Genomic DNA, 6,056 nt, shown 5'->3' with positions numbered 1-6,056 from the left:
ATATAATTTTTTTTTAATATTAAATGACACACATGCCTAAATAAACACATGCATCATCTCTGTTACGTATACTATATGGTCCTCATCAGTGATATCTTTTATGAAGTTTGACATCCAGTCTGCACGTTACTTTTTAATAATACCAATTGAAAGGCTGAGCATACACTACACAATCTATACATACAATCTCCCTTAAGGTGCCCACACACCTTGCGATAATCGCGGGAAATCCCGCGATTGTACGATTATCATAAGGTGTGTGGAAGCCGTGCGACCTCTACTACTGTAAGGTCGCACGACTTTTATCTTACGAACATGTTCGAAAACCCGCCGAGAATCATACGATTTTCGGCGGGTGTGTAGCATGTAAGATAAAAGCCGGTCGGGCCAGTGTGCGCAAGCGCACATTGCCCGTTCGACATTGCGGTCATCGGAAGCCCGCCCCTCTGCGGGGCAGGCTTGCGATCATCGCAAGTACGATCTGCCTGTCCAAGATGGGCAGATCGTACATTTTTTTTAAATTACCTTACAACCATCGCAAGACAAAAGTCTTGCGATGGTTGTAAGGTGTGTGCCCAGCCTTAGAACTACCATCACGTATCTAGTACAAGGATGGGCCTGATCGGTTATGGAGTGATGGAGTGAATTGACTGCTTAGGTTTGTCCTTATATTATATAGTTTTGGTAAGCAAAGATTGCACAATGATATTGTATAGTGTATGGCCAGCCAAAGGTTGTCCCAATGTATACTCTAGTTTAAACAAGCTCTGTAGCTGTCTATCATGAATGCAGCTGCTAGACGCATCCACCTATCCAAACACTCAGTGTCTGCAACCCCCCTCTGTCAATCCCTACACTGGCTTCCAATAGCCCAAAGGATACAATTCTAAATATTAACAATCACTTACAAAGCCATCCACAAATCCGCGCCCGGATATATCTCCAACCTTGTCTCAAAAGTATCACCCTAACCGTCTGCTCTTCAAATGACCTTCTGCTTTCCAGCTCCCTTGTCAACTCCTCCCATGCTCTCCTCCAGGACTTCACTAGAGCCTCTCCCATCCTCTGGAACTCTCCACCCCAACCTGTCCGTCTATCTCCCACTCTGACTGCCTTTAGGCGATCCCTAAGACTCATCGCTTCAAGGAAGCCTAACCCACCTCAACCTGACCACTGAAACATCACATTCTCAAACAATTCATCCCAACATAGCTATCTCCTCATGTATCACTTCTCCCACCCTTTAGATTGTAAGCCCTCAGGGGCAGGGCCCTACTTGCCATCTTGTCTTGTATTGTAATTGTTATGTCTTCCTTATATTGTAAAGCGCTGTGTAAACAGTTGGCGCTATATAAATCCTGTATAATAATTACACAATGAACGATTGTTCCCGAATAGAAATTACATTCATGGTTAGAGTTACATCCATTCAGATAACAAGCAAAAACAAATTCCATCCCGAACCGCCAAATTTTCGCATCTATGCAGTCAAAAACGATCCTTGATTAGTGCCCATTAACAATTACATGTTAAACAAACCTTATAAAAATAATTTATAACAAAATTCTATTGGTGTATGGCCAGATTATTTCTTGGACTAGAGTCCTGATTTAACCCCTTCCTGAATCATTTCCTGGATTACAGTCCATCACAAACTCTCCAGAGCCATACGGTTTCCTCAACTTTACAGTCCCTACTGCTGACTCAGCTAGGACTAGGAGACTATCCACACTGCCATCTTGCTGGATACAGTCCCTCCTGATATTTCCCATTACAAAGCGCCTAATAATGTCCACTAGTAATGGCCAACCAAACCATCCCAACTGCATCACACTCTCCCCATGGACTACATACTGGGGCTTGTTCATTACAAAGTCCCTATGTGGTCCATGCTGGAACCAGTCCCTACTGTGATTATTCACATCTGCCGATTATGTAAAGCCAAAAGCAACACTATGGAGCATAGTTCATCAAACAGTCCCTATTATCTTCACTGCAGTACCAATTGTTACCCCATCAGAACTGGGTCTTCTACAGTCACCATGATTTATCTCACCAAGGACAGACCATACTACAGTCCCTACAGCTACAACATTTCTAATGTGGCTTCTACAGTCCCCTCTCATGCCCTCACCAGGGCCAACCATCAAAATAGGTCAGTACCGTCACCACATTGGGACAAATCCATCTCGAACTTCTTAATGTGGCTTCTACAGTCATTTCTGGTGCCCTCTCCAGGGCCAACCATCAGAATAGGTCCCTACTGTCACCACATTGGGTACCAGTCCATCACTCACTTCCTAATGCAGCTTTTACAGTCACCTCTGATGCCCTCACCAGGACCATGCCATCAAATATATCCTAATCGTCACCACATTGAGACCAGTCCACTGCTCACTTCCTAATGCAGCCTCCTCAGCAGGGGTGGGCAACTCCGGGCCTCCATCTGTGCTTTAGCTACAGATTCCAACATGCCTCTGTCTCTGTGAGTGATGCATGTTACTGTCAGCCTTGCAATGCCTCATGGGACTTGTAGTTCCACAACAGTTGGAGGGCCGGAGTTGCCCACCCACGTTCTACAGTCACCTCTGATTCCCTCACTAAGGTCAAGCCATCAAATAGGTCCCTACTGCCACCTCGCTAAGAACATCATATACTCTATATTCCAAAAAACAAATTGCATAAGGTTTTACTGTTCTTTTGAAATGTAGACTGTATCAAAAGTTTCTAAGAGTTCCACTGAAACTGATCAGTGGGAATCAAACCAGAAAATGGGCAGTTTCTAAATTTAGCTGCCCTGCAGGAAGGGAGGAACAAGCAAAAATCGCATTGGTCCACCACGTAGTCTATAATACCATCACCTACTAGAGGAATCCTTCATACAGTTTATGATGCTGCTGCTGCCGCTACACCTGCGGCTCTCAACTGTTCTTACATAGAGGCACCCTTGAATTTACTTTCAGGATTTAGTGATCCTCTGCTAAAAATTCTATCCACAACTAATAAAGATATCTACAGGTACATTATTATGCACATCAAGTTGAAGATATAAGAATGAAAGAATAAGGAAAGTACTTATACTATGTGTATTTGATAGCAGGGCTGCTCTGTACAACAAAATTATCTTCTGTGATAATGAAATTAATATTATATGACATATCAATAATACTGGCTAGGAGTGACACACTGAAAATTGTAGTGTTCCCTCACATTAGAGGTCAGGGGATGAATGCCTGCTTTCACCGGTCGATCAGTAGAAGAAAAAAAACCCTTCCATTGGCCGCCGGTAAGGACCCCCTTCCATTGGCCGTCGGGGGACGGAGAGAAGGACCCCCTTCCATTGGCCATCAGGGGACGGAGAGAAGGACCCCCTTCCATTGGCCATCAGGGGACGGAGAGAAGGACCCCCTTCCATTGGCCGCCAGGGGGGGGGGAGAAGGACCCCCTTCCATTGGCCGCCAGGGGGGGGGAGAAGGACCCCCTTCCATTGGCCGCCAGGGGGGGGGAGAAGGACCCCCTTCCATTGGCCGCCAGGGGGGGGGAGAAGGACCCCCTTCCATTGGCCGCCAGGGGGGGGGAGAAGGACCCCCTTCCATTGGCCGCCAGGGGGGGGGAGAAGGACCCCCTTCCATTGGCCGCCAGGGGGGGGGAGAAGGTCCCCCTCCCATTGGCCGCCAGGGGGGGAGAAGGTCCCCCTCCCATTAATGGTTCATTCAAAGAATGCCCCCTTATAAACGGCTAAGAAGATCACTGGTATCAGTGGTTATTTAGCTGAAGGGAAAATATTGCTCACTGCTCGAGGAACTTTTGGAGGAACCCTAGATGGGAAAGACTGCTCTACACTATTGCTGGTACCCACACTGGGACTGTCCTATGTCACAGTCCCTACTGATACCTACACTTACATCTTTCAATCCCTATTAGTAACCCCTAAAATGGTACAATGGAGCTCAAACTTCTAGGATCTAAAGTTTTGATGCCCCATTTTCTGGGACCCTCAGATTTCATTTTGTCCAAAAATAAGTTTCTCAGTAGAACTCCATCACACAGAGAAAGTTTCTAACAATATGAGGACCTCTGAAACGTTTCATAGGACCCAAATTCTGGTGCTGACAGGCAGAGTAGTAATTGTCTATCACACACGCACTGGTGGATCTGCTTACACTGGCCCCAGCCTGTAGCCCATGCGATGTCATGCACCTAGAGCAGTCCATCCTACCCTTCCTTCTCCTACCAAAATGAAAATACATCACATAATCACTAACGGGGCCAGTCCACCTCACATTCCCTACGGTGATCCATGGTGCCACTATCCTGCACCTATTATAGCTCATTGCTATCCCCTGACAACGGTCCACAGTACCTCCCATTACGCATAAGGATCATAGTACCCAGGGCCGGGCCAGGCCGAGGGGTAGGCAGGAGAGGCAGCCACCTAGGGCACTTCTGCAGGTAGGGGACACAAAAGGGGCACCTACAACCTATACTGATGGGGTAGAACACAGCTCACGGGGGTAAACTTTAGCCTTGGGTACTAAAAGACCTTGCCCTGGCACAGTAAGTCCCTACTGCTACATACTGCAATAGTCCTTCATAGTACTGCATCTGTCTGCCCATCATTCCTACTCCTTGCATTAGAAGACTACTCTCAGTCCCTACTAAACACTGCCAATAGTTCATCTTATGGACCATAATGCTTCACCTGCATGCAATGATGCAAAAGCAAAATCCTTAGCAGTGCATCTGCTTGCAGTGGTCCATGACACAGTCCCATGCGGAACAGCTCATCATACAGTCCACAATACTTTAGATTATCTGCTACCTACAGTACTTGGTCCAGTGCATGACACAAATATGCTGGCAATGGTCCATGTTAAAGTCCCTGATGTCTCATTGCAGCAGTCCAGCATACAGTCCCTGAGAGTGTCTCAGCTTGCATCAGTCTGCCACCAAGTCCCTGACAGTATATCACACAGTCCCTACTGAGCATCTTCTGGCAACAGTCCACCACACAGTCCTTGCAGCTCCCCAGGCCCCTCCATCACTCCCGCCCTGCCCCTCGGTGCCCTCCTCTGCTCGCACTCACCGGCTCCGTTCCACCTCTCTCCCCCGATGACTGGCCTTTTTACAGCCCCGGTGACGGATCTCCCTCCGCTGCTCGGCTGGCTCACACTTCAATCTGCGGCCGCTGCAGACGTGGCGCCTGACGCATCCTTCCGCTCAGCCAATCGCGGCTCCCCTCCGCCTTAGCCAATCCGCGCATAGCTCAGCGCAGTGACGTGGAATCTCCCAGATGTTTCCAAAGTCTTAGCTGTGATGGTAGAGGGGCTGAGAAATGTTTGTTCCTGCACTGCCAGCTCCTCATAGGTGCCCATACCCCCTGTACCTGCACTGCCAGTCCCTCATAGGTGCCTGCCTATACCCTCTGTACCCGCACTGCCAGTCCCTCATAGATGCCCATACCCCCTGTACCTGCACTGCCAGTCCCTCATAGGTGCCTGCCTATACCCTCTGTACCCGCACTGCCAGTCCCTCATAGATGCCCATACCCCCTGTACCTGCACTGCCAGTCCCTCATAGGTGCCTGCCTATACCCTCTGTACCCGCACTGCCAGTCCCTCATAGATGCCCATACCCCCTGTACCTGCACTGCCAGTCCCTCATAGGTGCCTGCCTATACCCTCTGTACCCGCACTGCCAGTCCCTCATAGATGCCCATACCCCCTGTACCTGCACTGCCAGTCCCTCAGAGGTGCCCATGACCCCTGTACCTGCACTGCCAGTCCCTCAGGTGCCCATACCCCCTGTACTTACACTGGCAGTTCCTCAGAGGTGCCAATAACCCCTGTATCCGCACTGCCAGTCCCTCATAGGTGCCCATACCCCATGTACCTACACTGCCAGTCCCTCAGAGGTGCCCATACCCCCTGTACCTGCACTGCCAGTCCCTCATAGGTGCCCATACCCCCTATACCTGCACTGCCAGGCCCTCATAGGTGCGCATACCCCCTGTACCTGCACTGTCAGTCCCTCAGAGGTGCCCATACCCCATGTAC

General features: G+C 49.1%; 1 protein-coding gene across 1 annotated transcript in view; it reads right to left on the bottom strand.

Annotated features, from left to right (window-relative positions):
• TMEM263 (transmembrane protein 263) overlaps positions 1-5,213 on the bottom strand; it is a 22,973-nt gene extending 17,760 nt beyond the window's left edge. Inside the window, exon 1 of the mRNA XM_018557840.1 lies at positions 5,087-5,213. The gene's annotated coding sequence lies outside the window, so the exon portion shown is untranslated. The remainder of the gene's footprint in view (positions 1-5,086) is intronic.
• Between the last annotated feature and the right edge of the window lie 843 nt (positions 5,214-6,056).

The sequence above is a fragment of the Nanorana parkeri genome, unplaced genomic scaffold (genome assembly GCF_000935625.1).
Source record: "Nanorana parkeri isolate BGI_ZX_2015 unplaced genomic scaffold, ASM93562v1 scaffold14, whole genome shotgun sequence".
Classification (NCBI taxonomy): Eukaryota; Metazoa; Chordata; class Amphibia; order Anura; family Dicroglossidae; genus Nanorana; species Nanorana parkeri.
Note: the sequence above shows the minus strand (reverse complement) of the source record. Positions and strands in the feature narration are given on the sequence as shown.